This window comes from Triturus cristatus, chromosome 3_1 (assembly GCF_964204655.1).
Source record: "Triturus cristatus chromosome 3_1, aTriCri1.1, whole genome shotgun sequence".
NCBI lineage: Eukaryota > Metazoa > Chordata > Amphibia > Caudata > Salamandridae > Triturus > Triturus cristatus.
The window spans coordinates 1,020,712,923-1,020,723,989 of NC_140583.1; positions in this window are offsets into that span (position 1 = coordinate 1,020,712,923).

The following is an 11,067-nucleotide window of genomic DNA, read 5'->3' on the forward strand; positions in this document are numbered from 1 at the left end:
GTTGTTTTGTTCATTGCAAAGTAGCAAATATTACACATACCACATTTGTAAAAGCCATTAGGAGCAGTGGGTAGCCATGTATTTGTTGTCTTAGGTGGAATATAGCTTGGGCATAGTTGTTGTCTTAGTGTTTTCCCACTTTTGAATGTGATTGAGGGTTTCCTACCAATCTTATCATGCAAACTCTGATCTTCCAATAAGAGATGCCAGTGTTTGTTAAGGACTTTATACAATGCTGTACTAACCGAAGAATAAGGTGTAATGAATCTGATCTTGTTGTTGTTTAGTGCATTTTTTCTGCATTTTGTTAGAAGTGTATTCCTATCTCTCTTGTTTGTTTTGTACCATGCTTTGTCAATTATATCGGTACTATACCCTCTGGCCATGAATCTTTTTTCAACTTGGGAAAGTTCCTTATTCAATTTAGTAACATCACTACAGTTTCTTTTAATCCTGATCATTTCGCCAAACGGAATGGAACTGATTTGTGAGGTTGGATGTCCACTTTCCGCATGCAGTAGGGCATTGCAAGCAGTGGGTTTTCTAAAAGGTACTGACAGCAGTCTATCATTGTCAACCACATTGGTGATATCTAAGAAGTTAATATTCGTAATACTTTGTTCTTTGGTGAAACTCAGATTAAGAGGATTGTCATCCATGTATATAAACATCTCATCTAATTCCTCAATAGTACCAGACCAGAAAAGTAAAATATCATCTATATATCAACCTAGATACAAAATGTTGTTCATCAAGTTGAAAGGGCCTTTACGCCACAGATGTACCAATTCAAAATACTCCATCATGGTCAGCGTCAAATTGCGCCTAGGTCCCAGTCTATTGCGACCATCAACTATCATTGGTACTTTTTGCTTTTTGGCTCTATTACTACCTAACATTTTAAAAGTTCATGTCCTTGGTTCCCCTTATTGCATTTTTGTAATGTTGGTGTCTTTTTGTTTAGTAACGATTCCTCTAAGTTTCTAATTTAGTATGGAATTTTTATTGTTTTGCATTTTGACTTTATTACTGTTTTGGTACTGCATAAATAGTTTTCACATTGCCCTAAGTTAAGCATGTCTGCTTTGTGCCAAAGCTACCAGGGGGTCAAAACCAGATTAGTTTAGTGACTTTAAGGGTTTACTCTGATAAGGGTTGTGATTATTTCTTAAGGTCGATAATCACCAACCACAAACAATAATCCAATTTCTGAATGGTGATCTAAATCTTTCGAGTATAACATCAGACTGAAAGGGCCGGGCCCGTACATTCTAGATCTAGAACCGCAAGTCGATGGTACTTTTTCTCAGCATAAAAGCGTGGAAGGGAGAGAAGTCATTAACAATGTCAATCAATTCAATCGCAATTCCTCTAGACACATAGGGCCATATGTAGGTCATTTCTGTTCACCGATTCCTAAATACCGAATTTTACCGATTCGGTATTTAAGAATCGGTAAATAGAATGTAGGTAAACAATCGGTAAATGTTACCGAATCGGTAATATTCGTTATTACCGATTCGGTATTTACCGAATCGGTAATAAGGAATACCTTCCCATTCATTCCTATGGGCCTGGAGGCCCATAGGAATGAATGGGAAGCCATTCACTATTACCGATTCGGTAAATACCGATTCGGTAATAGGGGGAGCATATTCAAGGACGGCAGGGTGTCACATTGACACCCTGTTGCACCTCTGAATCGTGCATGTGTGCACATGCGGCGCACATACATGCCCTAAGGGCATGTATGTCTGCCACATGGCACTTTTAAAAAAGCACAAAATTGCTTTTTAAAAGGTATTCAGTATTTACCACCAACCTGTAGTTGGTGGTAAATAACGAATCCTTAAACCAAAAATGCACTCACTTGAGTGCTCCCTACATAGGATTTAAGGATTCAGTAATTTACCGATTCCTTAAATTAAGGAATTGGTATTTTACTGATTCCTTAAAATAACGAATCGGTAAATTACCGAATCCTTAAATCCAGCCTCCTACATCACAAAGGGCTAAATACCGGTCGGTAACGGGAAATTTACCGATTTTCGTCCGTTACTGATCGGTATTAGCCCACCTACATATGGCCCATAGTCACCAAAGACCACCAAGTAAGGTTAGTTAACTTTTTACAAAGACAAAAATAACTGGACATATAGATACCTCAAGACGAGGGTGTGGAATCAACATATGGCCAAATCTGCGAATAAAGTTGAGTCAGTCCAGCATGCACCAGACAATTAATTCAAGAAATAGGATGCAGAGGATCAAAAAGCACAAGTCCAAGTTCTCCTGCATCGAGGGTTGATGGAAATATAGCCTTAATCTATCCCTACCCTAATGTGACATCCCTACTTACGCATTCTTCAGGGCAGGATAGGTAAGGGTGTCAGCCTGTGGAGTTCTTCCTTATAGGTCTCTCCACTTCAATGGGTCAGGTAGCATGAAGCTACTGAGACAGAGCTCATTCTAAGATGCTCTTTTTCAAAAGGCAAAGAAGAAGAGGGGCTCTTTACCTACTTGCAATGTTCTAATATTACAGGTATCTTCCCAGGATTCCTTTCGGGTCACCCATCCCATCTAACCACGTTCTCATAGGTAGTTTTCCACAGGACGGCAATGTTCCTGAACAGCAACAAGATGACCTTGATTCCCAGGCATTCTCCGGTGAGTAAATACAACAGTTCTCCTTATCGGCATTAACTCCCGAATTATCTTATTCTCTCCTTGCCTAGCTCCTAAAACAAAGACATTATTCTAACGAACAAGTGTGCTTCTTCCACCTGCAATACAAATGTGAGAAAGAACAAAATCCACCATGAATATGAAATTCAAACCGTTAATTCTAAGTGAGAGCTTCCGGGGAACATAAGAGAAATGGAACATGAGCTTGACAAAACTGCTTAGAAATTAAGGCACATTCGATTATTATTCCTACCTATATATAAAATGACACAATTAATAAACACATTCAATAATAAATGGTTGTCAGTTGCACAACACAATGCTTCTGTTAGTGTTTTCTGCTGGATACATTTGATTTTCTACATTCATTCTTCACGTATTCTACATAATGGCCTAAATACATCACATTTATGTTATTACGTTTCAAAGTCCTAACACCTTATATTAACACAACAAAGGATTATATACAGATGCATTCTACACAAGTGATTATAAGGCACCCCTACAAATGGAAATGAATTTTCTGCAACATCAAGACTAAACACTGGGGATACACTAGTGGGCAATGAGGGAGGAGAAGGAGGCATGGTCAGCAGGGTACACATAGACATCCTATCTGCAAATCAGGTTCATAGAGAAATCTTGGGTCCAGCATTTGCTAACAAGTCCTTTCCTATCTTGTTTGACCTACGTGACGCGGGTTGAATTTTCACTCAAAGAAAAATATTTATTGCACATATTGGTGACAGTGGGCAAGCCTTTGGAGATCTGCTCTGTTCCACAATTAGAGTGTGTTTGGAAAAGGTAGAAAGCCTAAGATAATATCAAGATATAGTGCAGGAAGTCAGATATCAGGAACAATTATATTATGAAATGTAGGCTTTATGTATCTTAAAGTACCTGAGAAAATCGATGGGTCGAGGTTTGGTCTCTAGTTAACTATGGTGAGGTGCCTCAGGTATGGAAAGATGTGAGTTTAAGTTGGTTTTATTTATGGGATGGCCAGAATATGTTTATAATGATCATGCTACCAAACTATTGGGAGGTCCCCTGCGTTTTAGTCAACATTGACATAAATGGTGAGGACACCTTTCTGGATGGTGTAGACCCATTAAGGAGTGCATTATATCGAGTCTTGAAAAACTTCTCTTTAAGCTAATGTCTGGCCCAGAATATTCTATATAAACCACCTGATGTTTTTTGTATGGGTGTTTTTAGGGCTTATAAGAAAAGGTTTTCTTACAATTTGGGCCTTTGCTCTGCCCTGCGTGGCGCACAATTAGGACCGGACTGGGAACAGCAACCAGCGCTGGCAGATTGCTGCTCGAACGGCCCTGGGAAAGGGGGGGGCAGTGCTAGCAAGAAGCACAGCTCCCAATTTTGTTACAGGGGGGTCAATATTGCTGCACTTCTGCAAAACGGGCCCCGCGGGTAAAGAAAACAGCCCCTATCCCTCCTGCCCACCAGGGAAATACCCGGTGTTGGCTGCAGCCAGTCCTGCCCTGCGCACAACTGGCTGCCATGCATCTACGCAGGCACTCTTGCACCATGGTGCAAGGGTATCTACATTTTAGGGCAGATTGTTTTTGTGCAGGAAGGAATACCTTCCTGCATAAAAACAATCACCAGATGTGAAAAAACAAAGAGATTTGTTTTTTTTTATTCCTCGTTGTGCCTCGCTATACCTTCCCTCGGGAGGCGTAGAATTCTGATACAATCGCAGACTTACAAAAGGTTGTAAATCTGGGAATGCGGCAGAAGCCATGGGTGTTGCTTGGGAACACCCACAGCAACACCAATGGCACACACCTTTCACACAAAGTGCTGCATGAAAATGGGCCATATTTACAAAGACATGAAAGGCCACGCAGGGTGGCTTTACGTGTCCTTGTAAATATGAGGCAGCAAAATGCGCCGCCGGTGCATCACAAAAAGTGACACACCAGCGGCACAAGAGGCTTGTAAATAAGTCCCTTTGTTTTTTATTTCTCTAATAGAAAATCTGATAGTGGTTGTAATTCAAAGGAAAAAAGGTCCTCCTATTTGAAATGTTTTATACTGAACTGCAGAGAATGAGAATTTGTAATGCAGACAATGTAAATATTGCTGACATATATATTGAAAACACACACATTTATTATGTTTTTTAAGGTCATGGCTCTCTTCTAAAACTCAGGGTGCTGTTCAAAGAGACATGAACACCCTCGCCCGCCGAATCTATAAATGATAGAAACTCAGGTGCTTCTGCTGGAATGAGGTACACTTAAAATATATATTAAAATTTAACACAGTAATCTGAAAGTATTCGTAACGTGCTTGTTTGAGAAGCTATTTGCTCCAAATGAGACTGAGATAGAATCACACATCTAGCAGGAAATGGTGGTAGCACTAGAACACCTCTCAACACCGCAGACTATGCTCTTGTCTTGTAATTTGCATAGGATCACGCCGTTCTCCCGGGCTAACAATGATTTCCATCGACAGAAGCAGGCTGGCGAGGATTCTTCTCAGCAAGCCACTGAGAAGCTGAAAATTAAACAGTACTGCAAAGGACTGACGGGAAAAGAAACAGCAGGTAGGGCCAGAGAGGACAAGTTGTGGCTGGAGCATCGGCTACCCAACAGCGGGCTGCAATCCAACTAAAATATTTCTATTCTTTTTTTGTATTCTGGTCACCTTTTGCACCCCTCCAAAGGATGTTTCATCTTTCCAAGCTTTGCCTCCGTCTCTCTTCTGATGAAAGGTCCCTGTGCCCCACCTCTGCTAAGCGCTGATAATACAGTTTGAAAGCATGAAAGGCGTCCCCGCCATCGGGATGCGGTAAGTGCCCTTTTTCCATCTTTCAAGTTATCTGATTCGAAGGTAATCATCTGGAGTCAAACCTGGAGGCGGCACCTCAGAGGAACTGCAGCTGTATTTTCAATGTCGCGCTTCGTTGGGACAAATAAGCCGCTCCGTGCTGCACCCGCCATAACAACAGTGACAGATCTGCGGTAATATGTAGCCTCCCTCTGAAGAACAGACACGGCCAATACTTGATGGTTGCAACCTGCTGTGCTCGCTAGGATGATTTTCCACTCACCTAAAATTTCAGATCAAAAACATGCAAAAGGAGACTGTCAAAACAGCCCTGACCATGGGCCCAAGGAACACTGGACAACAAGGAAAATAAGTGCTTTGCCTAAGAAGCCATTTATTATGAGAGTTGGATGTGGCCATGTAGACTGTGCTCCATTGTGGTTGTAAGTGGAAACAAAGGGCCAGATTTATCAATCCTTCACGCAGTGTAATGCAGCAAGTCACCTTGCTGCACTGTGCTGCGTGAAAGAGCAGGAATGCGCCGTATTTACTATTATACAGAGCATTTCTGTCCTTCCCCAGCACTGGTGCACTTTGGCTACGTAGCGCCACTGCAGGCACCCTCGCATCAGGGTTCCACTGGCAAGCTCCTTGGGCCCACTTTCAAGTGGCCAGGACTGGGGTGGCACCACTGGCAGGGTAGACTCACAGATGGCAGAGTCCAGGTGCAGGTGCAAGATGGTTGGAAGAGATGCAGGTCCAGTCTTTCCCACTCAGGCAAGAGGGCAGCAGCTCAGCACAGTAAAACAGGAGACCAACAGAGAGCAGCCGGCAGAGTGTCAGTCCTTCAGCAGCACAGCAGTCCTTCTTTTTGGCAGAGTATCCACAGGTCCAGAAGTGTACTGAAGTGGCGGTGGGTTCTTTCATACCCAGTTGTGCCTTTGACGTGAGGAGAAGCTTCTAGAGGTATGCCTTTGAAGTGCACAGATGCCTTGCCTTCCCTGCTCTGGCACCCGACTGACTAAAGGGGGTATGCAGCCCTTTGTGTGGAACCAGGGAACAGCCTATTCAAGTATAAGTGGGTCTGGGCCTAGCTCCCCCTCCCATCCTGTCAGTGATGGCCCACTCAGTCAAACCTAAGCTTCCATTGTGTGTGGCCGTCTAGGAGGAATACTCAAAGCCCAACTGCCAAGTACACCCAGTCACGTAACCAGAAACAGGCTGCAGGCACCAAATGGCTAAGGCAAGAAAGTGCTAACTTTCTAAAAGTGGCATTTTCCGAATGCAATTTAAAATCTGACCACCATAAGTTAGGATTTTATATTGTGACTCCAGAGACACAAACCGTAAGGGGCTATCTCTTCCCATTTGGAAATTACACTTATTAAAGTGCAATAAGGCTACTCCAATGTTATCCTATGGGAGAGATAAGCCTTGCAGTCGTGTAAAATAGGTTTAAGATTTTTTACAACTAGTACATTTAAAACTTAAAAGTACAGGTCCTAGTTTTTAAAAACACTCCACCCTGTCCTCTGACTTGTCCAGGGCCTACCTTAGAGGTGACTTATATGTATTTAAAAGGAAGGACTGTGCCTGGCAAATGTGTATTTTGCTAGCTCAAAGTTTCTGTTTAAGCTGCATACACAGGCTCTGCAATGGCAGGACTGTCACATGTTTAAAGGGCTCCCTACATGGATAGCACAATCAGTGCTGCAGGTCTACCCGTAGCATTTAATACACAGGCCCTGGACACATGTAGGGGCACTGTACTAGGCCTATAAGTAAAAAAAAAGCAAATTGGGTATGAGTCAATATTTACCATGTTTAGAGCAGAGCGCACATGCACTTTAGCACTGGTCAGCACTGGTAAAGTGCTCAGAGTCCTAAGCCCAACAAAAACGAGGTGAGGAAAATGGAGGAGTAAAGCAAAACGTTGGAGGGACGATCGCCCTAGGGCTGACAGATGTAACCGAGGGCTTACATTTTTTATCAAAACACACATTTTGTCACTTTCGAGATGCACCTGCCGAATCTTTTCGTACCACCTTGTGCAAGAGAAACAGTCCCAATGGGAGTGTGGTTGGGCCTCCTGCTGTCGAACCTGTTGAAGGCTTTGTCTGGGAGAATCAGGTGGCTTCTGAAACGTTTTTCAGTGAAGGCACATTTACTGTACTAACAGGCACCCATGGTACCCCAGCAGGCAATCTTTAGAGGCTGGGACAGGCTCTAATAGCTCCCTGTGGGAAATGTCTCTGAGGTTGTAATCTCCTCTCCTCCCGCAGAGGTATTTGCTCCCATACTGCAGGGAACCCTGCGAAGAAAACTGCAAGGGTGTAATATAAATGTTACACTGTGGTGCTGGAGAGTAATTCCCTCTGTGCTGCTTGAGAGATTTTCCAAAAACGATTCAGCAACAGCTATATTTAAATATGAAAGAAGGCATCGATCGCGATGATGTATTACAATTCCAGCACAATGGACAGCTCCGTAGCTTCTGTATTTTCAATAGTTCTCTGAAGCTTTCGAGCCCCACAGTGGAAGGCAGACACCATCTCCTCAGTTATTAAGTTGAATCATTGTGTCCTGACCTGGGTTTCCCATTCTGTCTCAATCTAGAATATCAAGTGAATCCATCAGCATTTGAAAATCATCATCCTTTCTATCTCAGTTCTAGAATCCTCTCGATGCCTATTGCAGTTCGAGGATTCTTTACATACGTTTCCCAGTTCCGTGGTCTTCATTATATCCACCCCTCTATCCAAGCCCGTTCTGGAACCTTCTTCTAGACTCTCTTGAATAATCATCTCTGTTCTCCAATCCCTATCATTTCCTTCCCGGTGCCGCTATCCTCAATGCAGTGTCTCAGTTGAGAATCCTTAGCAAATATTTCCTTGCGCAATCTCAATCTCAGTTCTACAATCCTCATTATCACAATACCTGTTGTCGGGTTCACATTATATCCACAGCGGTACAAGTTCTGGAATTCACATAATATCCATCCGTGTCCTAGAATCCTAATTATAGCTATCTTTTTTTCTAGACTCCTGATAATATCTATACATTTTACACATTTTCCACTTCTGAGATCTTCATTATAAACGTACCTGTTCTAGAATTTTCTGTTTTAGAATTCTCATGATTTCACCTGTTTTGTAATCCCCATAATTACAACTTCAGTTTTAGAATGCACACTATACCCTTCTCAGTTGAAGGGTAATGAATGTACACGTTCCAGCGGACAAACCTCATTATACCCTTCCCAGTTCTAGGATCTGCATTATAAACATGCCTGTTCTAGAATGTTCTGTTTTAGAACCCTCATAATGCCGCCTGTTTTAGACTCTTCATAATTTCAGCTTCAGTTTTAAAATACACCTCATACCCTTCTCAGTTATAGGATAATGAATGTATACGTTCCAGTATAAAATCCCCATTATACCTTTCCCAGTTCTAGGATCTGCATTATGTTCACCCCTGTTCTAGAGTGCTAGTTTATTGTTGACATTACAAGATTCCTCACAACATCTATATCACTTTTCATTTCAATGCTCCTCTCTATTTCCACCCCAGTTCTGGGATCTTTACGGTATGCTTTTTTCCCCAAATCAAACAAAGGTTTTGCTAAGTGGTACTTTTCAGGAGAAGGTGTACACATTTGAAGAGTGGCAGGATGCCCCTGAGCTCTGTCCAATAGGTGTGTATTCTTGTACAGTGTTGAGCTACATCTTTCCTTATAAATATAAAAATTAAAAAGAGGAAAGGATGCCATGGGACAGAGAAGTCTGGCAACCCTGTAGCTCTTTTATAGAATAGATCATTAGATTAGCAAAAGCAATCATCAGCCCTAGACTGGCAAGGACTGTTAATTCCAGATTTATACACAGAATTGCCTTATTAATGAGAGTTGTTACACTGGTTGGCACAGAATGAGCCTCTCACTGTGGAGACCCATGTGTGGGATGTAGTAACGGTCTCCTTGGACTCCGCCACCATCCAAGGCCCGCCTTTGCACAGTCCATGGTGTATCACAGATGCGCTTTCACACTACAGCTGAAATCACATTACGGTGACGGTAGTGTGGTGCATAGAGGTGGGAACATCTGCTTGGTCCCACCACCGAGGAGCTCTGCTTATCTCACACTTCAGTGCCTCAAAATGAGGCTGCCCCCCTGCAGCCAGACCCTCAGGGCTCTGCTGCCATGGTGCCAACATCATTAGCATACATCTAATGAACTGCTTCCCAGCTGTGTTCATAAACCTCAAATTACCACTGATCCTAGGAAAACAAGGCGAGATAAACTCTGTGATTTTCCACACGCATTAAAAAGCATTGAAAAAGTCGGTAGGTTGGATCTCTTACTCATGAGCTGAATAGATTTGATCTTGGAAGCTGAATTCTGAATAGTTGCTGAGATGTGTCTCCATAAGAGACATTTCTTGTTTGTAGTACACTGAGTACACTGCACTATCTGTATTTATTTGCAAACATCTATGAGCTTGTGTACGCCTCTCTTGTGAGTACTACCTTACTGATAAGTGATGGTGAACTTGGTCACAATACGACCACCTTTATACAGCAGATTACAATCCCCATTAAACGTCATGCTACACTATGACTTTACTACAGAATATGGCCCATTGCCTTACCGCGGAACATTCCACAGCTTGGTACTGCAGACTATCATGATTGTAATGCGCAATGATCCGCTTGGTGCTACAAAATATGTCATATTTGTGGTAAAGGTTATGTCACAACATAACATGGTCTACAATCACATTACAGAATATTACGTTGTCGTGCCAGTGGCATCGTGTGGGGTGTGAGGGGCACACGGGTGGTTGCCCCAGGCGCAAAATTCTTAAGGGGTGCAACATTGTAAAAGACAAAAAAGCGTACTACTAATTTGTTTGCTTTTAAAAAGGATGCACCAGGAAGTGCTAATGGTCCATGGGTTAGGGAATGTACTATTTGCCTTACCTGGGTGCTGGCACCAGCAACGTATTGGGAAGGCGGGCAGTCGGGCATTGTTGGCCAATGGGCTGGGGCCTAAGGGTCACCTGTGGGCCAGTTTTTGTTAGCTCTGTCAAACGGCCCACAGAGCCTTACTGTCTCTTCCCCGCCTGGCCACTGTAATGTGGAGCCAGCATCATGGGCAGGAAGGTTCAGAGGAGGTAGCTTGTTGCAAAGTCGCTCTGTCAGTATTCTGGCCACTGCAGACTTTAGCTTGGCCCCCGTGGGGCCGGGCAGACGCCCAGAAGCAGTGTCTCACTTCCCTGCTCTGCTGTTAAACTGAGGCGCCCGGCTGGGAGCAGGTTATGCGTCCGTTTGGCCATTATCATCACCTCAGCTCCCCTGAAGCAGCAGCAGCTCTGTGCTTTACTTCAACCCCCACCACACCCCACCTGCCAGGCCATTGACCTGAGGCTATACTGGGCTGGGGATGTGGAAGAGTATGTGAAGGGGCCCCAATGGGGGCCTGTTGGCACCTCAGAGCCAGAGTCTTTCAGGCCTTGATAGAGGGGGTGTATTTTTACATAGGCCTCGTTGTGAGGCATCTTTCTTAGAGAGAAAACCTGAGAGGA